The sequence below is a fragment of the Bufo bufo genome, chromosome 2, assembly GCF_905171765.1.
Source record: "Bufo bufo chromosome 2, aBufBuf1.1, whole genome shotgun sequence".
NCBI lineage: Eukaryota > Metazoa > Chordata > Amphibia > Anura > Bufonidae > Bufo > Bufo bufo.
The window spans coordinates 738,905,339-738,932,844 of record NC_053390.1 but is presented as its reverse complement, the minus strand read 5'-3'; the positions used below and the strand labels follow the sequence as shown (position 1 = coordinate 738,932,844).

Below are 27,506 nucleotides of genomic sequence, written 5' to 3'. Positions count from 1 at the left end.
AAAAGGGGCATAGATTCCCGTGATATGAACATAGTCCTACCACTTTACAAATCGCTAGTCAGACCACACATGGAGTACTGTGTACAGTTCTGGGCTCCTGTAAACAAGGCAGACATAGCAGAGCTGGAGAGGGTTCAGAGGAGGGCAACTAAAGTAATAACTGAAATGGGGACTACTACAGTACCCTGAAAGATTATCAAAATTAGGGTTATTCACTTTAGAAAAAAGACGACTGAGGGGAGATCTAATTACTATGTATAAATATATCAGGGGTCAGTACAGAGATCTCTCCCATCATCTATTTATCCCCAGGACTGTGACTGTGACGAGGGAACATCCTCTGCGTCTGGAGGAAAGAAGGTTTGTACACAAACATAGAAGAGGATTCTTTACGGTAAGAGCAGTGAGACTATGGAACTCTCTGCCTGAGGAGGTGGTGATGGTGAGTACAATAAAGGAATTCAAGAGGGGCCTGGATGTATTTCTGGAGCGTAATAATATTACAGGCTATAGCTACAAGAGAGGGGTCGTTGATCCAGGGAGTTATTCTGATTGCCTGATTGGAGTCGGGAAGAAATTTTTTATTTCCCTAACGTGGAGAAAATTGGCTTCTACCTCACAGGGTTTTTTGCCTTCCTCTGGATCAACTTGCAGGATAACAGGCCGAACTGGATGGACAAATGTCTTTTTTCGGCCTTATGTACTATGTTACTATGTTACTATGTTACTACAACTACTACACTACTACTACTATGCTATCCTACTACTACTGCTACTACTACTACTACTACACTATACAAGTAAGTAATAACATATACTGGGGTAAACACTATACTACTAAGGTTATATTACTACTACTATAGTATATTACTACTATGCTATACTACTATTACTACTACTACTACTACTACTACACTATACAACAAAGTAATAACATATACTAGGGTAAACTCTATACTACTAAGGTTATATTACTCCTACAACTACTACACTATACTACTACTATAGTATACTACTACACTACTCCTACTATGCTATACTACTACTACTACTACTAGTACTACTACTACACTATACAACTAAGTAATAACATATACTGGGGTAAAAACTATACTACTAAGGTTATATTACTACTACTATAGTATATTAGTACTATGCTATACTACTATTACTACTACTACTACACTATACAACTAAGTAATAACATATACTGGGGTAAACACTATACTACTAAGGTTATATTACTACTACAACTACTACACTACTACTACTATGCTATACTACTACTACTACTACTACTACTACACTATACAACTAAGTAATAACATATACTGGGGTAAACACTATACTACTAAGGTTATATTACTACTACTACGTAGAGATGTCGCGAACATAAAATTTTCCGTTCGCGAACGGCGAACGCGAACTTCCGCGAATGTTCGCGAACGGGCGAACCGGGCGAACAGCCATAGACTTCAATAGGCAGGCGAATTTTAAAACCCACAGGGACTCTTTCTAGCCACAGTAGTGATGGAAAAGTTGTTTCAAGGGGACTAACACCTGGACTGTGGCATGCCGGAGGGGGATCCATGGCAAAACTCACATGGAAAATTACGTAGTTGACGCAGAGTGTGGTAAGTTGAATTCGCAATGTGATTAATATAACCTGCATTAATCGCATTGCGATTACATCTGAGATCCTAATGGCTGTATTGCTAGAATTGACTAATATAACGAATATAGCACTATATTCTCAATCTTCTTTATATTCTAGCAATACAACCATTAGGAACCCAGCTCTAAGTTGAATTCGCAATGCGATTAATATAACCTGTATTAATCGCATTGCGATTACAATTTAGTCAAATTTGTGACACTGCAGCTTCAGAATGAATCTAAGATGGATGCTGTCCTTGCTTTTTGATAGGAGGTAGGAGGGTCTGGGAGGGAGGGTATGCTGATTGGCTGGAATGTGTCTGCTGACTGTGAGGTACAGGGTCAAAGTTTGCTCAATGATGATGTATGACCGAATATCGCATATATTCGCCCGCCGCGGCCAACGCGAACAAGCTTGGTTCGCCGGCAAATAGTTCGGGACATCTCTACGCTATACTACTACTACTACTACACTATACAACTAAGTAATAACATATACTGGGGTAAACACTATACTACTAAGGTTATATTACTACTACTACGCTATACTACTACACTATACAACTAAGTAATAACATATACTGGGGTAAACACTATACTACTAAGGTTATATTACTACTACTACGCTATACTACTACACTATACAACTAAGTAATAACATATACTGGGGTAAACACTATACTACTAAGGTTATATTACTACTACTACGCTATACTACTACACTATACAACTAAGTAATAACATATACTGGGGTAAACACTATACTACTAAGGTTATATTACTACTACTACGCTATACTACTACTACTACACTATACAACTAAGTAATAACATATACTGGGGTAAACACTATACTATTAAGGTTATATTACTACTACTACGCTATACTACTACTACTACACTATACAACTAAGTAATAACATATACTGGGGTAAACACTATACTACTAAGGTTATATTACTACTACTACGCTATACTACTACTACTACTACTACACTATACAACTAAGTAATAACATATACTGGGGTAAACACTATACTATTAAGGTTATATTACTACTACTACGCTATACTACTACTACTACTACACTATACAACTAAGTAATAACATATACTGGGGTAAACACTATACTATTAAGGTTATATTACTACTACTACGCTATACTACTACTACTACACTATACAACTAAGTAATAACATATACTGGGGTAAACACTATACTACTAAGGTTATATTACTACTACTACGCTATACTACTACTACTACTACTACACTATACAACTAAGTAATAACATATACTGGGGTAAACACTATACTATTAAGGTTATATTACTACTACTACGCTATACTACTACTACTACTACACTATACAACTAAGTAATAACATATACTGGGGTAAACACTATACTATTAAGGTTATATTACTACTACTACGCTATACTACTACTACTACTACTACACTATACAACTAAGTAATAACATATACTGGGGTAAACACTATACTATTAAGGTTATATTACTACTACTACGCTATACTACTACTACTACTACACTATACAACTAAGTAATAACATATACTGGGGTAAACACTATACTACTAAGACTGGGTTCACAACTCTGTTTTGTAGATCCAATAGTCATGTTCCAGCAGAACAGACTACCAGAGTTACCGTACCCGGCATAGCCGGACACTGCCAGGCACCTCTGGATCCCCAAGGTAATCCAGGAAGGATATAGCAGGTTTTTGGCATAAATGGCATCTTTCAGTCTGAGAAATATCAGTGCATCAACATTTATGCCAGAAACTCACCGTATCCATATAGTGAATGGGAATCACTGCTGGCACAGACTACCGGATTTACCAACTGAGAAGTGAATGAAGCCTAACCAAATCAGGACTGCATAATATTTTTAAATATTTGTACTTAAATTGAATTTCTTATAAAGTGATGGCACATCAGCAGGGTATGCTATCACTTTCTGATCAATCATGGTCCATCTCCTAGGACCCCAACATTTCTAAAAGTGAATTTGCGACAGTGTTGGTTAAGTGCCATATGGCTCCTTCAAAGTTTTAACCTGCACGGCTCATCCCCATTCAGTGGATCTTGTCCACCGAGCAGAGGCTTGGTACACCCTAATATTGTTTGCCTTTGGATGGAACCCATGAAATAATTCATGTAAACTCAAGGAGAACACAGAAACTCCAACCTAATGTTCAGATGAAACCTCTGTGCTCCTGCATAGCCAGACCGTCCTTGGTAAATTGGAAATGATAACAGTGTTCATAATCCTTGAGGAGTCTAATAAAGGAAGGAACGCGTCAATACCTTTCCAGATCTATGTCTTGCTAAGCATTTCAGATCAGTACTTTGCAATGAAGCACACCTTTTATGTGTGTTCTAAAATTAAAAAGTGCGTAGAATAAAATAACAAACCAATTATGTAGCATTGAAAATGTTAACTAGCTTAATTAAAATCCTATGCAACCGAAGGCATAATCAATGACTAATTCAATATCCGCTCTGTAATTGCCAGGCTAGAGTTTTAGCGCTTGACAGCAGAGAATGTCACACATTCCTCTCCATTATTTCATTTTTATATTTAGGTTGTCATCTATAACGAGAAGTTGTTTCATGCAAGGAAACTGCATCAAGTGAACCTACAACTTTTCGATGCACTTCTTTAATTGCAATTGCTCAAGGGCATGCATACAATAGAGGCAGATCATGGGGCCCGTGACTCTTTGCTACGGAGTGATGAGAATCTGTGCAGGACTCCTTCTCCTGAGTAAGGGCACGACCGTGGGGCAGCCGCATGCGGATCCACGATCCGCTTTCGACGGTCCGCACCGCAAAAAAGTAGTGCATACACTACTTTTTTGCGGTGCAGAGGCACGGTCAGAAACAATCCGTGCCTCCATTCCGCATCTCCGTGATTGCGGACCGATTGAAGTGAATAGGTCCACGATCTGTGGTGCTGGGTGCACACGACTGATGCCCGTGTACTGCGGACCCCCAGTATGCGGGCCACAATACAGCCATGGCCGGGTGCATGAGCCCTAACTCTTAACAAATACATGGAAAGGGCATAGAGTGGAAAACAAACACAAAGAGCTTCGATATTGGGTGGCAGGACCCAGCACTGTAACCGGGTCATCTATTTTGATCTTTTTTATTAAGTCCCCTCCCTTCTAAATATACCACTGTCATCACTCTATTATGTGGACGCAATCCAACTGCAGAGCAAAACCTGTCATTCCTCTATAGGTTGCCATTTATGGCCTATGGTCTGCCCATAGTAACTACAGAGGATCAATGAAGAAGGCACCTCAAGAGGATACTGAATTTTTCGTGAATTTTTTGCTTTGCTAAAACCAAAGGTGATCATTAGCTTTAGGTAGAGCTTGTAAGGCAAACCGAGCTAGTGAGCAAAGTATATAATTAATCTGTTAAACTGGCCTCACATGACCTGATAACTCACCGACACCAACCTGATGCCAATCCTTGTCTGTGTGTTTTGTGGAAATTTACTGATGAGCACTTCACTTCGCTGGTACTGTATTAGGCCTCATGCACACGCCCGTTGTTTTGGTCCGCATCCGAGCCACAGTTTTGGCGGCTCGGATGCGGACCCATTCACTTCAATGAGGTAATCGCGCTCACCATGTGGTGAGCGCGATTACGTCAAAGGTCCTTTTGCAGGTCCTCAAAGAAGAAGCAAGAAGACTATGCCGGCTGCGCAATCAATTGAATAAGGTGAGATAATTTATTTTTTTTTTTAACCCCTCAATCCACATTTTAGTAAGCATTCTGTATTAAGAATGCTATTATTTTCCTTTATAACCATGTTAAAAGGGAAAATAATAAAATGAATAGAACACCTAACCCAAACCCGATTATTGTGAAAAAGTCCGGGTTAGGGTCTGGGTACCGCATTCAGTTTTTTCTCACGCGCGCGCAAAATGCATTGCACTCGCGCAGTAAAAACTGAACATCGGAACGCAATCGCAGTCAAAACTGCCCATGTGAAAGAGGCCTTAGTTGCTCCGCAATCTGTGACTTCGCCGCGCTCACGCCAGGTCTAAATAAGTGGCCGTGGCGTGGGTGGGGAAGGGGCTGGGCCAGCAGGCACGTCTCATTTACCTTTTTCTACACTTTCTTTAGGCGTAGAAAAAGGTGTAAATGTAAGACAGCAAGTAAGTGGTCTTACATTTAGAACTGGTGCTGGATGCCCCGAAGTTATGGAGAGGACGGTGCCTCTTCATAACTTCAGCAGAACCACCGCCAGCTATGGGCCCCTAAGTATATGGCTGCTGGGGCACTGCTTCTCACTCTGCCTCTCATTTCCTCTGTATTTCAGTCTGCCTCTCGTCTCCCTACATGTGCTGCCCATAGTAATTACAGAGAATCATTGAAGAGGACACCTCAAGAAAATACTGATTTTTTTGTGACTTTTTCGCTTTGCTATTACCAAGGGTGATCATTAGCTTTAGGTAGAGCTTGTACCAGAGTGAGAAGCAGTGCCCCAACAGCCGTATACTTAGGCCCCTTTCACACGGGCGTTGCGGGAAAATGTGCGGGTGCGTTGCGGGAACACCCGTGATTTTTCCGCGCGAGTGATAAACATTGTAATGCGTTTTGCACTCGCGTGAGAAAAATCGCACATGTTTGGTACCCAAACCCGAACTTCTTCACAGAAGTTTGGGCTTGGGATCGGTGTTCTGTAGATTGTATTATTTTCCCTTATAACATGGTTATAAGGGAAAATAATAGCATTCTGAATACAGAATGCATAGTAAAACAGCGATGGAGGGGTTAAAAAAAAATAAAAAATCATTTAACTCACCTTAATCCACTTGATCGCGTAGCCCGGCATCTGCTTGTGTCCCCTTTACGGAATAGGACCTGTGGTGAGCATTAATTATAGGTCAAGGACCTTTGATGACGTCACTCCGGTCATCACATGATCCATAACCATGGTAAAAGATCATGTGACGTACCATGTGATGACCGGAGTGATGTCATCAAAGGTCCTTGACCTAAAATTAATGCTCACCACAGGTCCTATTCAGTAAAGGGGACAGAAGCAGATGCCGGGCTACGCGATCAAGTGGATTAAGGTGAGTTAAATGATTTTTTATTTTTTTTAACCCCTCCAGCGCTGTTTTACTATGCATTCTGTATTCAGAATGCTATTATTTTCCCTTATAACCATGTTATAAGGAAAATAATAATGATCTGGTCTCCATCCCGATCGTCTCCTAGCAACCATGCGTGAAAATCGCACCGCATCCGCACTTGCTTGCGGATGCTTGCGATTTTCACGCAACCCCATTCATTTCTATGGGGCTTGCGTTACGTGAAAAACGCACAAAGAGGAGCATGCTGCGATTTTCACGCAATGCACAAGTGATGCGTGAAAATCACCGCTCATGTGAACAGCCCCATAGAAATGAATGGGTCCGGATTCAGTGCGGATGCAAAGCGTTCACCTCCCACAACGCATCCGCGCGGAAAACTCGCTCGTGTGAAAGGGTCCTTAGGGGCACATTTATTAGGACCGGCGTTTTAGAATACACCGGCGGTGTTTCCGCGGAAGCTATGAAGAGGTCAGGCCTCTCCATAAGTTCGTGGCATCCAGCACCAGTTCTAAATGTAAGGCCTCATGCACATGACCGTATGTATTTTGCTGTCCGCAAAAAACGGATCCGCAAAAAAATATGGATGACATCCGTGTGCATTCCGTATTTTGCAGAACGGAACAGCCGGCCCTTAATAGAGCAGTACTATCCTTGTCCGTAATGTGGACAATAATAGGACAAGTTCTATTTTTTTGCAGGAACAGAAATATGGACATACGGAAACGGAATGCACACGGAGTAACTTCCGTTTTTTTTTACAGACCCGTTGAAATGAATGGTTCTGCATACGGTCCGCAAAAAAAACGGAACGGACACGGAAAGAAATTACTTTGGGTGCATGAGCCCCAAGAGAACTTCCTAGCTGTCTTACATTTAGACCTTTTTATACTCCTAAAACAAGCGTAGAAAATGGTAAATAATGAGACAGGCCTGCTGGCCCAGCCCCTCCCCCACCCATGCTACGCTCACTTATTTAGACCTCTCGTGAACGGGGGCAAAGTCGCAGATTGCGGCACATTTAGCTGCTGCGCCGCACTCTGCGACTAAAATATGCCTAATTTAGGAGTATTTGAGAACCATATACGAGTGTCGCACATTTTACTCCGAGCGCAGCACTCGGCTCAGCACTTACCCTTACCTATTGCACACGACCGTATGGCTTTTTCAGTGTTTTGCGGTCCGTTTTTCACGGATCCGTTGTTCCGTTTTTTGTTGCTGTTGTGTTTCCGTTTTTGTTCCGTTTTTCTGTTCCGTTTTTCCGTATGGCATATACAGTATACAGTAATTACATAGATAAAATTGGGCTGGGCATAACATTTTCAATAGATGGTTCAGCAAAAAACGGAACGGAAACGGAAGACATACGGATGCATTTCCGTATGTGTTCCGTTTTTTTTGTGGACCCATTGACTTGAATGAAGCCACGGAACGTGATTTGCGGGCAATAATAGGACATGTTCTATGTTAAAACGGAACGGAAAAAAACGGAAATACGGAAACGGAATGCATACGGAGTACATTCCGTTTTTTTTGCGGAACCATTGAAATGAATGGTTCCGTATACGGACCGTATACGGAACGCAAAAAACGGCCAGTAAACGGGAAAAAAAAACGTCCGTGTGCAGGAGGCCTTACAGTCAGTCAGTGTTATCCAATACATTCCAGAATTGTAAGGGTTACATAGCATCATAAATCATTATTACGCTGTACAATGCAAGTACAATGTGTGACAGTGACACTCGCTCGTCTGAAAGGGGCCTATGTGTATTTAATGGAGGGGGGACGACAAAAAACAGACACTCCTGGGGAAACAAAAGGATCAGGCGAAAACATTCATTTTGCCTGATCTGCATTTTGCCTAACCTTCTCTTCCCCGATATCTTCTGTTTGGCAAGAGTCGGGAGCTCCCATACACATTAAACAGTTGGCACTAATGTGTATGGGACCTTTAAAAAAACATGGATGTTTTGTAGGTAAGAAATAGCATAAAAACTTATTTATATAGATATGTATAATATATGTAAATAATTTTTACATACCCTATTAGGGCAATCTGTGTAGATAGAGGGGAGTTCTCATTCAGGACCATTTTTCTGTGATAGGTCCTCTCGCTCTGGAGGACCCAGCACATCCATGCAATACTAAAATAGCTCCTTGATTTCAATGGGCAACATGTTGCCATGCTCCCCTGCAGTGTAATGACAATCTCTACAAGGCCTCCTGCACACAAACGTTTTTTTTTCCGTTTACGGTCCGTATACGGAACCATTCATTTCAATGGTTCCGCAAAAAAACGGAATGTACTCCGTATGCATTCCGTATTTCCGTTTTTCTGTTCCGTTGAAAGATAGGACATGCCCTATTATTGCCCGTAAATCACTTTTCGTGGCTCCATTCAAGTCAATTGATCCGCAAAAAAAACTGAACACATATGGAATGTACTCCGTATGTCTTCCGTATCCGTTCCGATTTTGCTGAACCATCTATTGAAAATGTTATGCCCAGCCCAATTTCTTCTATGTAATTACTGTATACTGTATATACCATATAGAAAAATGGAACGTAAAAACGGAAATGGAAACACAACGGAAACAAAAAAAGGACCTTTGGTGACGTCACTGCGCTCATCACATGGTCCGTCACATGGTCCATCACATAAAAAAAAAAATATTATTCTTTAACCCCTCCATCCCTACTTTACTTAGCATTCTGTATTAAGAATGCTATTATTTTGCCTTATAACCATGTTATGCGGATGCTTGCGATTTTCATGCAGCCCCATTCACTTCTATGGGGCCTGCGTTGCGTGAAAAACAACATAGAGCATGCTGCGATTTTCACGCAACGCACAAGTGATGCGTGGAAATCACCGCTCATGTGCATAGCCCCATTGAAGTGAATGGTTCCGGATTCAGTGCGGGTGCAATGCGTTCACCTCAAGCATTGCACCCACACGGAATTCTCGCCCGTGTGAAAGGGGCCTAACAGTTATTATTTATATAAGAGTTCTATTAATTCCAGGGCACTGAACATATGAAAAAGGGCTCCAGTACATAACATATGGCAAAACCCATAAACATAAAGATTGATAGACTGGTACAGTGAGAGATCTCTGCCCGTGGGTCCCTTACAATCTACATGGAAGGGTGAAGAAGGCAATAGGTGAAGGGTAGAAGCTGCTGAGGTGGTAGTGTGGTGGCAGGAGGGTTATTGTAGGTTGCAGTCTTTCCTAAGGAGGTGGGTTTTCAGATTGCTTTTGAAGGTTTCAAAGGTGGTGCAGAGCCTGATCAGTTGGGATAGTAATTTCCAGAGCACGGTGGATACATTGGTGGAGAAATCTTGGAGATGATTGTGGGAGAAGACAAGAGAAGGGCAAAGAAGAAGGAGGTCTTGAGAAGATCGGAGATTATGTGTGGGCAGGTGTCAGGAGATTAGGTCAGAAATGTATGAAGGGGACAGGTTGAGGGCGGCCCTGAATGTCACTAATATTTTAAATGAATTTGCTGAGCAATGGGTGGCCACTAAAGGAATTGTCTAAAAAGGGACTGTCCATAGTGGAAAACCCCTTTACGGAAATGGTATCAGAATAAGGGCTCATGCATACGACTGTATGTATTTAGCGGTCTGCAAAATACGGATCCACAAAAAATACGGATGACATCCGTGTGCCCTCCGTATTTTGCGGAACGGAACAGCTGGCCCTTCAGAGATCAGTACTATCCTTGTCCGTAATGCGGACAATAACAGGACATGTTCTATTTTTTTGCGGAACGGAAATATGGACATATACGGAATCGGAATGCACACGGAGTAACTTCCGTTTATTTTTTCGGACCCATTGAAAGGAAATGGTTCCGCATACGGTCGGCAAAAAATAACGGAACGGACACGGAAAGAAAATACATTCGTGTGCGTGAGCCCTTAGGCGGTTTATTTAAACAGACAAGCCTAGAGATACAGTGCCATCTATAGCATGATCGGTCTGTTTAACGATGGTAGGAGGTTTCATTCGCTTTCCTGTTAACGTGCCAGCATTATATGAATAATTTTTTTATTTTATTTTATGCAGCAACACTGAACAAAAAAAGCAAGCTGTTCCAATGCAACGTGTCCTTAGGAGCGCATGGTTATTGTGCAATACATAATACACTTGGCAAACACATAACACTTACCAACATTCTGTGAAACCTGTTTCTTTTGTAAGCATGTATTAATTTACACTGAAATACACTCCCTCCTTCTACTTTTATACAACAGCTTCAACTTTGCACCGGTTAAAACTATTTTTATGGCATTCTCCTAACAGATAATGACAAAGATTATGTGCAAACATGAGAGCAAAAAATGTTCCACCTGCAATGTAAATCTACTAGCATAAAAATATTATTTAATTAAGATTAACAAGGGAGAAGTGAAGGTGTAGTTAAAGTATACCTGCCATTCAAACAGTGGTGGCTACTACTTTGGGGGCCATAGTATTCAGCTGATTAACCCAGTAGGGTTAGGGTCATCACTTAAGGTCCCTTTACGGTGGACGATATTACAGCAGATTGGCGGGAAGGAAGCGTTCCTTCCTGACAATCTGCTGATCGCTAGCGGAGGAGACCGCTGCATTTACATACATTGATCTCCTCCATAGATGGGCAGGAGCGATCGCTAATGCCATCACCCTTCCCCATAAGGACTCGTTGTTTGCCGGCAGGAGATTGTGTTTACATGGCACGATCTGCTGCCAGTAAACAATACTTTTTGTGTGCAAGCAAACTCAATTGTATTACCCGACGAACAATCGTTTCGCTTTGTCGGCGGTACATTTACACTGCCCGATCATCTCTAACAAGCGTTACTATGAACCCTCATTAGTGATAATCTGTGCGATTCTCGGACTGTGTAAAGGGCCCTTAAGGGTTAGTGCCACGCGTTCAGGTCTCTTGATACAGTTTTGGAAGTGGAGGCGTGGATCATAAAAGGAGAGAAAATATAAAGGACAGATACAACGTCTCTTCTTTCCTGGTTTTGGCTTCCAAAACTGCATCAGGAAACCTGAACGTATGGCCGTACCCTTAAAGCAGTTGTCAATCATGTCGATCTACAATGCCAGGCAGTCACTATTGACAACATTGATGTTGTTCCAGGGAATAATACAGACTCTTTTTTTTTTAATTCTGGTGAACCACTTTACGACACCTAACATCTCTATAACCCTTTACGAAGGAACAGATGACTGGCTACAAAAAGTGAGCACACTTCAAAATGGACAAATAATAAACATTATTATATCGAAGTCCTATACCACACCAAAACGACCCATTAAAATCACTTAAAACACAGAAACCATAAGAAGCAGACTAGGGGAGTGTCCTGATAAGCACTCTTCATACCAATTCCCTAGGGGATTGTATAGAGCGTTCTCATCAGGGCACTCTAGTTTATGGTCTATGGTTTCTGTGTCTTTAAATGATTTTAATGGGCTGTTTTTTATGGTATATGACTTTTATGTAATAAAGTTTATTATTTGTGCATTTTCAGGTGTGCTCACTTTTGTAGTGCAGTGCTTACACTATTCCTGCATGTTAGATGTTGCTGTGTTACCCCCGAACTAGTCATTTTTTCTGGTGTGCTTACCTTCTTTTTTTGGATTGTTAAAGGAACAGAGGACATCATCGTTTAATGGGAGTATCTTATATTGGTTGTGCAATTTGTGGACGGTATAATATTTGTATTAGTATGCTGTAATGTTTGTTAGAAAACTTGCTGAGCCGAGCCTACGTGTGCGTGTCTTTAAAGAGCTGTCCAAGTAATAACCTTGCGTATAGTACATGATTTACTTTTGGCTATCAACTTGGTTCTGACCAATAAGAACGGCCTATATTTATAATAAATGTTATGAAGTTTTCATTGTTGGCAAGGCTAACAAAATGTAATTACTGTATGGCTTATAGGAATGGACAGATGAACAAATGTTAGATATGTAACTATGTCAATAGCAGACCCACCTAGGGCTGTTTCCATATCTGCTGCCTTATTAAAGGGGGGTTTCCAGTTCTTTTATATTGAGAGCCTGTCCACAGGTTAGCCCATCAATATCTGATCATTGATAATCAACACCCTGCACCCGCTCTGTGGTAATTTCGGGGATGGAACTACATAACTCCGTCCATTGAGTGTAGTGGAAAAAGCTGGTTATTGCAGCGCTGCTACCACTAAAGTAAACAGGAGTAAAACTGTAGTTACCAGCTCTGTCCGCTACACACAATGGACAGTTACCAGCTCTGTCCGCTACACACAATGGACAGTTACCAGCTCTGTCCGCTACACACAATGGACAGTTACCAGCTCTGTCCGCTACACACAATGGACAGTTACCAGCTCTGTCCGCTACACACAATGGACAGTTACCAGCTCTGTCCCCTACACACAATGGACAGTTACCAGCTCTGTCCGCTACACACAATGGACAGTTACCAGCTCTGTCCGCTACACACAATGCACAGTTACCAGCTCTGTCCGCTACACACAATGCACAGTTACCAGCTCTGTCCGCTACACACAATGCACAGTTACCAGCTCTGTCCGCTACACACAATGGACAGTTACCAGCTCTGTCCGCTACACACAATGCACAGTTACCAGCTCTGTCCGCTACACACAATGCACAGTTACCAGCTCTGTCCGCTACACACAATGCACAGTTACCAGCTCTGTCCGCTACACACAATGGACAGTTACCAGCTCTGTCCGCTACACACAATGGACAGTTACCAGCTCTGTCCGGTACACACAATGGACAGTTACCAGCTCTGTCCGCTACACACAATGCACAGTTACCAGCTCTGTCCGCTACACACAATGCACAGTTACCAGCTCTGTCCGCTACACACAATGGACAGTTACCAGCTCTGTCCGCTACACACAATGGACAGTTACCAGCTCTGTCCGGTACACACAATGCACAGTTACCAGCTCTGTCCGCTACACACAATGGACAGTTACCAGCTCTGTCCGCTACACACAATGCACAGTTACCAGCTCTGTCCGCTACACACAATGGACAGTTACCAGCTCTGTCCGCTACACACAATGGACAGTTACCAGCTCTGTCCGCTACACACAATGCACAGTTACCAGCTCTGTCCGCTACACACAATGCACAGTTACCAGCTCTGTCCGCTACACACAATGGACAGTTACCAGCTCTGTCCGCTACACACAATGGACAGTTACCAGCTCTGTCCGCTACACACAATGGACAGTTACCAGCTCTGTCCGCTACACACAATGGACAGTTACCAGCTCTGTCCGCTACACACAATGGACAGTTACCAGCTCTGTCCGCTACACACAATGGACAGTTACCAGCTCTGTCCGCTACACACAATGCACAGTTACCAGCTCTGTCCGCTACACACAATGCACAGTTACCAGCTCTGTCCGCTACACACAATGGACAGTTACCAGCTCTGTCCGCTACACACAATGGACAGTTACCAGCTCTGTCCGCTACACACAATGGACAGTTACCAGCTCTGTCCGCTACACACAATGCACAGTTACCAGCTCTGTCCGCTACACACAATGCACAGTTACCAGCTCTGTCCGCTACACACAATGGACAGTTACCAGCTCTGTCCGCTACACACAATGGACAGATCTGTAGTTCCAGTGTTGACTTTGAGCGCTGGAGTTACTGCAGAATGGCTGATTACAGGGGTGCAAGATGTCGGTCCCCTGACAATCAGAAATTGATGACCTATCCTGAGCATGGGCCTTCAATAAATATGGACTGGAAAAACCCTTTAAATAAAATGCTTAAAGAGGACCTGTCACCGCTCCTGACATGCCTGTTTTAATAGCTTCATGCATTCCCTATGTAATAACAATTCTGTAACATCTATTCTTATGGCTCTATGTTGTACCAATCCTTTATTATTTCTACTAGAAGTTATGAATGAATTGCTAGCAGTCTGCAGTAAGGGTACAGAGGGGAGGTAACCAGTTGGGGGGGTGTCCCTGCACAGTCTGATGGCAGCACTGATTGGATAGAGTGAGACTGTGCAGGGACACACCCCCAACTGGTTACCACCCCTCTGTACCCTTACTGTAGACTGCTAGCAATTCATTCATAACTTCTAGTAGAAATAATAAAGGAATGGTACAACATAGAGCTATAAGAATAACTTCTCCATGTTCTCCTGTTATTACATGGGGAATGCATGAAGCTATTAAACAGGCATGTCAGGAGCGGTGACAGGTCCTCTTTAATGCAAAAGTGGTCTCCAATATGTGGCTCTCCAGATGTTATGAAACTACAATTTCCAGCACGCTCAGACAACCATGGTAAAACATCAAATAGGAAAAAAGAGCCAAGGGTACATGCAACTGATGCCATTTTATTTCAATGAATCATCCACTTCTAGCTTTTTAAGGCAAAAAGTGAAATGGTCCACCACCCCTAATTCAATGTGGAGAAATTGCATGGATGAAGGGTTTGACAAAAACAGGGGGTCTGCATGCAAGAATAGTATATGGGCCCCATTGATCTCAAATAGCTCATCACAGAGTACCCATTATGCCTCTCTAGGCTACTTTCACATCTGCATTTTTGCTGGATCCGTCATGGATCAGTAAAAACGCTTCCATTAGGATAATACAACCGGCTGCATCCGTTATGAACGGATTCGGTTTTATCATCTCTTAAATGACCAAGATGGATCCGGCACTAAAACCATTGTAAGTCAATGGGTGCTGGATCCGTTTTCTTTTGTGTCAGAGAAAACTGATCCGTCACCATTGACTTACATTGTGTTTTATGCAGGATCCGTCTTGCTCTGTTTCTCTTAGACATACAAAAAAACGGTGCTTGGAGCGGTTTTCTCTCCGGTATACGGAATGGAATGCATTCTGGTGCATTCCGTTCCTTTCAGTTCAGTTTTGTCCCCATTGACAATGAATGTGGACAAAACTGAAGCGTTTTCCTCCAGTTTTGAGAACCTATAATGGATCCCAATACCGGAAAGGAAACCGCAGATGTGAAAGTAGCCTTACAATCCACACGGAATCGTGAGCTATGAAATTCACGAGTTCCGTCCATAAAATCAATATAATAAACTACACGTATGCATGTAAGAAGTCAATAAGTTCACATTTTTGTATTTGTAGACGTGTCATGTGGACCCTTAGTATAGCATATACCTCTCCTTCCTGCTCAATGGGACTTTACACAGTCAGGCTATATTCACACGACAGATGTGTGTTTATCCATTTTTAACGGACGTTTTTTTCACTGTTTTGTGAATGTAGACTAAGGCCGAATGCACACGGCCGTGAGCGGTCCGTGGTATCCCAGCCTGGCATTCTGCTGAGAGCAGGAGCGCACGGCGTCATTGGTTGCTATGACGCCGTGCGCATCATGCCGCCGCTGCACTACAGTAATACACTCGTATAGATCATACCAGTGTATTACTGTAGTGCAGCGGCGGCATGAAGCGCACGTGTTCCACGGCCGTGTGCATTCGGCCTTAGTCTACATTCACAAACAGTGAAAAAAACGTCTGTGCATTCGGCCTAAGTCATGGAACTTGAACTCATGCTGTGAGAGTGCTGCCATGTGACAACATGAGGAAACTTCTAGTCTATAGTTGTCAGTCTGGTTTTCCTTGAACTCTAGGCCAGCCAAAGCCATGTACGCTGACATTAAGCTGGCTTTAACTGGCTGACATTACATGGACCATGAAAACTATTTTCATGAAAAGATTTCACCATATATCCATAGACTGCAGGCCTCAAAGGAGTACTGTATAAGATAAAAACATTTATAGGCTTTAAGACAGAGCAGACAACAGAACCAGGACTGACCGAGCAGATGCCAGTCCAGCTGGGTTTGGGGGCTAAGTTAATGTAGGTAAACATGTCCTATGCTCATCCTTGAAGTCCAGAATAAGGTAGATGGTTGGTAGAGGGTCTTGCATGACTCTGTTCCTCCAGAGTCCATATACAACTGGAGTTGGCACCAAATTTTTAAACTTTTGTACACTATTAGGTAGAGAAAACCTTGTTGTTTGGTACAACCAGATGTACTTTAAAGTGGTTGTCCACCTTCGGGGGCTTCTCAGCCAGACCCCCCTAGTCGCTAGACCCTAGGAGGAAAGTATGCTTACCTGCTCCCCGCCACTATGTTCTGGCTCCTTCAGTTTTCTGCCTTCACTGCTGTCCTCCGGTCCCCACTGGTAAACTTATGTTTGACAGGGTCACGCGGCTGCTGCAGCCAAATGTCTGGCTGCAGCAGTGACGTGTCCCCCATGTGTCCCAGTGGGGAGGTTTGGCTGAGAGTCCCCCGAAGGTGGACAACCCCTTTAAAGAGGTCTTTAGTATTTTCTTTTATCTTAAGTACCACATACAAATACAAAAATACCATCATCTGTGTGAGCGATTACTTCTAATTCTTACATATAAAACCTCATTCATATTCATTATACAGAGAAAATACTGTCATACTGTACCCAGAGCAGGAAAGAAGTGCATTAATATAAGCCTATCCATGCTTCCTAAAATTCAAGGTACTAACGTTGTCATTTTGTAAAATCAAGTTCAGATAATCAAGATGGATGAAGGTTAGTTTGCTTTCTAACAGAAGCATAGAAGTGTGCCAAGAGTCACATTGCTGGGGGGCACTGAAATAACAAGCTGGAGAAAAGCCAATTACAAGAAGTAACCTTGAGATGACCATTATCTATGTGATATATCAGAAGATGGCCATGGACAATGCACAGTTCAACAACCAGTCCATGAACTACACAGTGCAGGACCACCTCCGGAGCATACATGGTGGCACGAAGACACACGGAAAGATGGAAGACAGTAAGAGAACACTAGCAGGCCTGGGAGAGGCAGAGAGGTCTCTTCTCTGGTATTGCAAATTCATGCCACTAATTGTTAGAACATAGGGACAAGTGGTGCACAAAAAGAGGAGTTACTGGGTATGGGGCATAAAAAGAGGCATTATTGCTGCGCAGGGGCAAAAAGGGGGCATTATTATTGGGCAGGGCACAAAGGGGGCATTATTACTGAGAAGTGTCACAAAGGGGGCATTATTACTGAATGGGGACACAAGGAGATATAATTGAATGGGGGAACAAAGGACACATTATTTCAGAGTAGGGGGCAAAAATACTGTGTGGGGCACAAAGAGGGAACATTATTACTGTAGGGGCACAAAGAGGTCCATTACTGTGTAGATGGCATTATTAATAAGAGGGGGCAGAAAGAAAAGCATTATTATTCTGTTACTATAGATCAGGGATGACCAACCTGCGGGTCTCCAGCTGTTGTAAAACTACAACTCCCACCATGCCATGCTGTAAGATGATAGCTGTAGGCAGTTTGGGCATGCTGGGAGTTGTAGTTTTGCAACAGCAGGAGAGCCTCAGGTTGGCCATCCCTGCTATAGATAGTACTATGTCTGCCATCTCTTTGCATAATAGTAGGATGTAGTTTACCATTTCATTGAGTCTGAGGATAGGGAGACATCCTACCGATTGTTATGTGAGTAGGATATTGGCCTATCTATGGCTGCCCTCCGACTGATCCAGTTAAGCAAGACTGCTTAAAGGGGTTGTCTAAGTTATCTGAAAATCTGTCCAATACCACTAAATGGCTTAAAGAGGTTGTCCAGAATGGACTATTCTCAGGAAATCATTATCCAACACCCAAGCCTCCACTGATCGTCTGTTTCAGTTCACTGAGAGCAGTGGTGCAGTAACCAGCTCCATACACTGCACACTGGACCTCCGGCACTGGTGCTACTGCAAAACAGCTGATGGGTGGGGGTGCAGAGTGTCAGACCCTCGCTGATCAGATATTGATGACCTATTCAGAGGACAGACCATCTATAGTAAAATCCAGGACAATCCTTTTAAATTTAGAATAAAAAACATCCTCCACTCCTCCGCTCTGCACCTCAGCTCCAGTCCTCCTGTATACGAGGCAGGTATATGGCATGTGACCGCTGCCTCCAATGACGGTCCCGCTGTATACCTGTGTGTAACTCGTACAACCTGTTTAATTGATTAGATATGTATGACTATAATGAAAACTTCAGCTGCAGACCACCCAGGCAGCGAAAAAGTTAAGTCCCTAAACATTACTTTCTGGAAATTCCTTAGTGTATTACCGCATAGCACTATGGTGGTGTGACAAGGATCAAAAGATTAAAAATCATTTCATTTAACTCTCTTTGTCAATCTCTTCCCAAGAGATTTCACTTTCTGTACCAGGGGTCCTGCTGCTGCCATAAATCCCTAGCACAGACAATGTGGTAGTGCCACTATAGCTAAAACATGAGGTAAGTTTCTCCATCTATTATCATGTATGAAGAGCTGACCCAGGACACCCCCTTAGGATGCAACTATAGATTGCTTTCTGATTATGATCACTATTTAAAGTGGACCTGTCACCTCTCCTGACATTATACTTTCATCCCTTATGTAATAAAAATTCTGAAGCATCTATTTTTATGACTCTGCGTTGTACCATTTTTTTTTATTATTCCTGGTAAAAGTTATGATAGAATTACCAGCAGTTTACTCTGAAGGTCCAGATAGGTGTTACCAATTGGGCGTGTGTCCCTGCACACTGATTGGGCAATGTCAGGCAAGGCAGGGACACATCCTCATGTTAATCAACACCAATAAATGACTCACAAAGGTGAGTCCCTGTGCCGAACCTGCACGCAAAGTAGAACACCAAAAAGGGAAGAGGCTGGCACAAGTGAATGAATAAATATAAACTTTATTGAGGTCTCAACACAAGACAATATATGATAAAATATTTTATCATATATTGTCTCGTGTTGAGACCTCAATAAAGTTTATATTTATTCATTCACTTGTGCCAGCCTCTTCCCTTTTTGGTGTTCTCCCATCCTCATGTTAATGCAGCTTCATCTTTGCTATCAATCAGGCAATTATTGGGGTTCATTCCTGATAATTGCCTAAATCATTGGATCGTGTAAAAAGATCGTGTAGCAAACTGAGTGCCTATGACTTCATAGTACAGCTGCCCAGTGTATGATGCCTTACATTGTCAGAGGATTGGGAGGGATTAATCGAAAAGGGGAAGGGGGGGTTGCAAGACAAATATTGATTATCATCTATTGTGATCCATAATACCTTAACAAAAAATAGCATTAGATTAACTTTTTGTGCACAAGTGCTCAAACCCTTAGGTTCTTATTTTGAAGGTGGTAGGGACTGTAAAGTGATAGAGAACCAAAAAAAAAATCCTTTATTTGTTTACTTTCTCACAGGGCATTAAAATATACATTTCATCTCGACAAAGGGGACAATGCAGGGAAACACCTATATTTCATACATTCTGTATAAAAGGCAGTGAGAGCTCTGAGGGATGGGTGTGATCTGATACCAAAGTGTGACATCAAGCCTCACATTCTTTAAAGGGAATCTATCCTGGAATCTGATTGCTTGGGAAAAGCAGTTTCATGTGCAGCGTCCCACATATGTGTGTAAATGGGACACTTTACCCTGTACCTGAACGGCGCTGGGAACCGGGTTCAAAATACTAGCGTCGTAGAGCTACGGCGCTGTGTTCACCCGTTCCCTGAGCGAAATCGCTCGGTGACCGGGTGATGATGGCTGCTCAGGACAGCAGGCAGCCATCTTTCCAAGGGGCAGATGGAGGTTTTTCCGCCCCCCCCCCCACTGCAACATCGATCGCTGCGATTGGCCAATTTCTGCAGACTGGCCAATCGCAGCTCCAGATGATCCAGGAAGCTGCAGGGGGGTGGAACAGGGTTTGTACAGGGGTGACTGGTGCTGAACTTGTCAGCACCTGTCCCCCCTGGGTCAGGCAGGGGACACCAGTGTTTGGCGTCCCCTGCCAGCGCTGCTATTGGCTGGAACAACGCTCCAGCCAATGGCAGCGCTACAGCTGCACAGGAAAGGGCAGATCCTCCCTGCATGCAGTGGACCTGTGCCCCTCTGTGCTGTATCTGGCCTGCTGGGATTTGTGGTTCCACACCACTGCGCTTTTCCTGCAATTCTACCTGCTGAAAGAAGAAGAAAATAAGAAGAACATCTGGATTTTTTTTTTCCATTTGCAGCAATTCCAGATTCCTAAACCACCCTCCGTCCCTGTCCCTTCCTGCTCCGCCCTCCATCCCGCCCATCCATTTTTTACGGACGCCATTTGGTCCGTGCGCTTTTCTTGTTTTTTTAATTCTTTTTTTTACAATTTTCCAGCTCTGCACAACTTTTTCTGCGTGTGAGCTGTGACCGCCAAGTGCTGTTCAGTACATACCTGCCTGATCAGCACCAGGTGATTATTTTTTGCGCTTTTTTTTCCACATCAGTTTTTTTTGCAATTTTTTTGGGGGGTTAAAAAAGAATAAAGTGTAGTTAGGGGTTTATATAAATAGTTAAGGCTGCATGCAGCCTGTAATTGTGGGAGGGGCCAGGTCTCCCTTCTTAAACCCCCTCGGCCAGTTCATTACACCGCGCTCGGCTACACGTACTTCCCCCCCCCTTTTTTCCCACCCTTTTTCTCTACTCTTCCTAGGGTTGGCCCTCTTTTAGGCAGGCCCACGTCCCGTGGCTCCAGGAACACACCAGCCACTGTTAGGGCCCCTTCCTGTCACCTTACTGACCGTGGCCGCGACCACAAATATATATAGAGCTTTATATTTCTCTATATATAGATATAAGTTACATTTTTAGCCAATGTTCACTTTTTAACCACTGTAGTAAATTTTTATACTACAGTTTTTGCACGCACAATCTGTGTGCGTGCGTGCTGCAGAGCACCGATAACTAGTGTGCTCATTTACATTTCAACATTTGTTTTTTTAACATTTTTTTCTGTGAAAAAAGACCTGCAGTTAGTGGTAGGTAGTTATATATATATATATATATATATATATATATACAGTATATATATATATATATATATATATATATAAATTTCAGTTACTGTTAGTTTAGTGTCAGTTAAGCATTTTGCACGAACGCACCATCTGCGTGCGTGCATTTTGAAACCACTGAGCACTGATCAGTAGTGTCCATTACTGATTGCGTCTGCTCATTTTTCACCTCTTTTTTGTGTGCAGAAGAAACTTTTATTTTTTGCTAATTTTTTTTCTCCTTTTCTCCTTCTCCCTTTTTTCTCCTAAATTTAATTTACAATTTATTACAAGTCCTTTCACGTGTAAAAGCACCTCATACACACCCCACACTAAATAAAGTTTTACATATTTCACACGTTACAGCCCAATAAAATAAAAATGGCCCATCCATCCCAGCGAGTATACTCAGCTGAAGAGGCATACGCCATGCTTGCCTCCGATACTGAGTATGCCAGTGAGGGAGAAAAGGATGCCACTTTCCTCTACTTCTCTACCCCCTCATCATCATCATCATCATCCAGTGATGAGGGACCCTCTAGAAGGCGCCCCAGGGTAGCAGCTGAGGCAGCCCCCCAGAGTGACCCCATATGGACCCCACCCCCTGAGGATTATTAGCCCTAAATTCCTGAGTTTGTGGGCAGCTCAGGAATTCAGATAGATGGTTCGGGCTTCACAGAAATTAAATTTTTTAAAATCTCCCAAACAAATTTATACGCCCGGCAATTTATTTCAGAAACCCTACCACACCATACGCTAGACCCCAAGGTTGGACCCCAGTAAATGCAGCAGAGATGATGACCTTTTGCGGGCTCTTTCTGCATATGGGCTTAGTAAAAAAAAATACGATTAATCAGTATTGGAGTGCGGATGTCTTGTACCACACTCCAATTTACAGTAATATCATGGCTCATAATCGATTCCAAGCAATACTGAAATAATTTTTTCAACGATAATTTACAGTGCCCACCCCAGAATGATCCCACATTTGACCGTCTGTTCAAAATTAAGCCCATCCTTGAGCACTTCAACGAAAAGTTCTCAGAAGTGTACACCCCAGAACAAAATGTCTGCATAGACGAATCCTAGGTATGGCATAAAAATGTATAAAGTCTGTCAGAGTAGCTCTGGGTACAATGACAAGTTCCGCTGTTACAAAGGGAGGGACACCTGGATTGAACCCCCAGAATGCCCCCCCGTCCTAGGAGTTAGTGGGAAGATAGTGTGGGACTTACTGCACCCACTGCTGGATAAGGGTTACCATCTCTACGTGGTGGATAATTACTACACCAGTCTACCACTGTTCCAGTCCCTAGATTCCAGAGGTACTGTGGCATGCGGCACAGTACGCAAAAATCAGAGAGGCCTCCCTAGATCCCTGGTAGGGCAACTACTAAGAAAAGGAGAAAGCCGTGCTCTCCTCAATCAGAACACGTTGGCGGTTAAGTACAAGGACAAGAGGGATGTCCTTTTACTGACCACCATTCACAGTAACCACAACCACTACCCCCAAGCCATACTGCATCCTGGACTACAATAAACACATGGGGGGGTTGATCTTTCAGATCAAGTTCTGAAGCGCTACAATGCCACACGAAAAACAAAAGTGTGGTACAAAAAGCTAGCCGTACATATTGTACAGATGGCGCTGTACAATGCGTTCGTGCTATTTAGATCTAGAGGTCATCCAAGAACATTCCTACAATTTCAAGAGGGGTTGATAAAGGCCCTAAATTTTTCAAACCAGGCAATGGAGGGTCCCAGTACTTCTGTAAGTTACCGTGCCCGAGTTGTACCAGGGCAACATTTCCCTGGTGAAGTCCCCCAAACAGCGAGAACGGGAAGGACCCAAAAAAGATGCAGGGTGTGTTCCAAAAGGGGGATAAGGAAAGACACCATTCACCATTGTGAAACCTGCAATGAAAAACCTGGCCTATGTATCAAGGATTGTTTTAGAATCTATCACTCATCCATGGAATAATTTAAATCCTTGATGTACCCTGTAATTTTACCACCTTATATCTGATTTTGTCCACATAGCTTACATATCCACTTTTTACAAACCACTACATATTAATTTCTGTAATACCTGTTTAGTCAAAGGTGCTCTTTTCACCACTTAAAATGTTCGTACGGGGGTGCTCTTTCCAAATGGGTCACTTCTTGGGGTTTTCAATTTCTGGGGACCTCAGGAATTTTTTAACATGCGACATGGCACCTAAAATCCATGTCTGTTCATTCAAGCCTGCCAAATCCATATTTAGCAGTTTGCCTCTAGAGCCCTGCTGTACGCCCATACAGCAGGCTACAAGCACATATGGGGTGTTTCCTTAATGGGGAGAAAATGGGGAACACATACTGTGGTGCATTTTCTCCTTTAACCCCTTGTGAAAGGGAAAAATTGGGGTCTGCTAGTAATTTTTCATTTTCACAAATGTGTGCTTTGAAATAGTTTAACAAGTGTTTCTGCCTTCTGTGAGACACCTGTTTGCTGAAAAGTATCCTTTTCACCACTTAAAATGTTCATACGGGATTGCTCTTTCCAAAATTGGGTCACTTCTTGGGGTTTTTAATTTCTGGGGACCTCAGGAATTATTTAAATGCGACATGTCACCTAAAATCAATGTCTGTCCTGCCAGCAAAATCCATATTTAGCTATTTGCCTGGTGTGCCCCCATACAACATGCTACAAGCACATATGAGGTGTTTCCTGAATGGGGATAAAATGGGGAGCACATACTGTGGTGCATTTTCTCCTTTAACCCTTTGTGAAAGAAAAAATTGGGGTCTGCTAGTAAAAATTGGGGTCTGCCTAAAAACTATTCTAGCAAAATCCATATGGCGCTGCTTTCCTTCTGACTACTGGCACATGCCCATAGAGCAGTTTACCGCCACATATGGGGTATTTCTGTAAACTGCAGAATCAGTGTAATGCATATTGAGGTTTATTTTGCTGTTAACCCTTGCTGTGTTGCAAGAAAAAATTTATTAACATAAAAAAATCGACCAAAAAAGTGAAATTTTGAAATTTAACCTCCATTTTCATTTCATTCTTGTGGAACACATCAAGGGTTAACAACGTTTGTAACATCAGTTTTGAATAATTTGAGGGGTGTAGATTCTAAAATGGGGTAAACTATGGGGGGTTTCCATTACATAAGCCCCTCAAAATCACTTTATAACTGAATTGGTGCTTAAGAAAATGGTTTTGGAAATTTTGGTGAAAATGTAAAAAATTGCTTCTAAAATTTGAAGCTTTCTAACGTCCTAAAAAAATAAAATGACATTTACAAAATGATGGCAACATAAAGTAGACAAATGGGGAATGTTGATTGATAACTATTTAATGAGGTATTAATATCTGTCCTAAAAGTAGAGAAATTAGCATTTTGAAAATTGTGAATTTTTCAAAATGTTTGGTAAATGTGGGATTTTTTCATAAATAAAGGTGTAATATATTGATTTAAATTTATGACTGTCATGAATGTGACAATGTGTCACGAGAAAACAATCTCAGAACGGCTTGGAAAAGTAAATGCGTTCCAAAGTTATTAGCACATAAAGTGACGCATGTCAGATTTGCAAAAATCGGCCTGGGATATAAGGTGAAAAGTGTCTAAGTACTGAAAGGGTTAAACATCTGCCTATTTATATATTTATTTGAATTTTATGGTATTTCACATTATCAGTCTGGCATTGTCATTTCACCCATTTGTCCCTAGGTGGTGCTGGCACCACATAATATATATAGCTTGGGTGTGTCTAGCTCAGAGAGAGAGAGAGAGAGAGAGAGAGAGAGAGAGACAGAGGAGAATGTAGAAGGAGAGAGAGAGTAGTGAAAGGAGGAAATCAAATGTATAGAGGAGAGAAACAGGCCTAAATCAACATGTAGCTGTTTTCATTTCCTCTGGGCCCTGATCAAGCCTGGAGAAGACAAAAACAGCAACCAAGCACCAGACAGTAAGTCTATGTCTAAATATGAAGCAAGCCTAGCGAGTGCCTGAGAGTAACTTTCCAAGTGGGGGGACACGTATGTATAATTAGTGCGCAGAATTGTCCTTAGAAGCCTTCCGGGATATAGTGGAAAACCTAAACCTTTTTAGGAGAGCATCCTGCAAATAATGTAGCAGAAGACTGATGCCTGCCACGAGGGAGAACGCCCTTATTGGATAGCTCAAGATAAGTAGAAAACAGCATATTTAGTACCAGGGTGCTATAGTTTGGACTTAGAATAATTACAGAAGTCTTGCCTGTAAAGTGTCAACCTTAAAGAGAACTCCTCAACTGACAATTGCCTAAACCTGATAAGTGGAATACAATTGAACTTATTTCTGAGTCATCACTTATGCATATGAACACACTTTATTGATGGACTGTAACATCTGCCTTGAGACTATGGATTCAAGTAAATGTTGGAATTGCTTTACAACAACTGACTCCTCATTACTACCACTCTCAACATTTGCACCTTACGGTGCTGGCATCACGAACACAGGGGCCCAGCCACCAAAGCACCTTAAACACCTACACCATCAAGGGCACCTCAACTTCCATCTGGCTGGCGTTCCGTGCAATAGAGAGTGCCCTTGAGGATTTAGTGCTGTCTTCCCATCCACTGCACTGCCGGCCCAGGGAGGCTCTGCTAACCGTGAGTACAAACAACTACTACCCCCATCGGCCCACCATGAGTAAAAGAAGTGTATGACGATGAATTGCAAGAAAAAGCGTAATAGTTGTAGTTCACAATTTCTTGTACTTGGTGCCTCAGGGGGCACCTTTGAAATGTTATAACTTTTAATGAAAAATGGCATCTTGTTCACAGGCTGTTGCCCCCAATGAAATGAATGGAAACCCTAAGCACTGTCTATACATGGTTGCAGTTTTTATTAATAAAAACCCAAGACCTTGGTCACTGGACTGGGCTTTGCTAAAATCTGCACCAAACTTGCTCACTTGGCTACTTCTGGCAGTAAATCGAGAAGACGCTATGAATGCTCTTCATTTACATCAGGGTTCTTTAGAGTTGGGCCCGCACCTATCAGACATTAATCGCATATCCTATTAATATGCTATAAATGTCCTCTTTATAGGAGAGAACACGTGGCAAAGAAACACCCTAAGGATACATTATAATATGTGAAATCAGCATAACATGTAAAATCAGCTGCAATAAACATGCATAACACTTAAGTATACACAATACATATTACAAAAAAGTGCATTAGACATATTTAAACATAGGCAACATGGTGGCTATCAGTCTTGGCTATTCAGCCTCCAGTAAATTGCAAATTCTGGAATATCATTTTAAGTGCACGTTTAAGGGTCCGGCTACACGGCGACACTGGTCCTGGCATGACATGTGTCACGGCCAGGATAGCAGAGTGGTGGTGATCCCGTAGAAATGAATGTGATCGCCACACAAATCGCAAGAAATCCAACACTGGCGATCCAATTCACTTCTATGAGATCACCACTACTCTGCTATCCTGGCCGCAACAAATGTCATGCGACCAGTGTCGCCGTGTAGCCGGACCCTTAAGAGCATCTGTCACCAAAATCAACCCTACTAAAGCAGGCATACTACCCTGGTAGGGTTGATCACAATGACTAAAATGAGCATTTCCTCTCTGCAATTGGTGATCCCGTTGCAGGGAAATTCTTACTTTTAGCTATATGCAAATGAGGTGCTCAAGGCACTACGGGGCTGGCCTAGCCCCTTAACTCTAGGGTGGCTACTGGCATCACCCCAGAAAGCCAGATCTCACCGCCCCCTCCCCCAACAGATAAACCATGCC

At 42.5% G+C, this 27,506-nt stretch overlaps 1 protein-coding gene across 2 annotated transcripts in view; it reads right to left on the bottom strand.

Annotated features, from left to right (window-relative positions):
• RBM47 (RNA binding motif protein 47) overlaps window positions 1-27,506 on the bottom strand; it is a 145,869-nt gene that overhangs the window by 90,993 nt on the left and 27,370 nt on the right. The gene's annotated exons all lie outside the window — the stretch shown is intronic.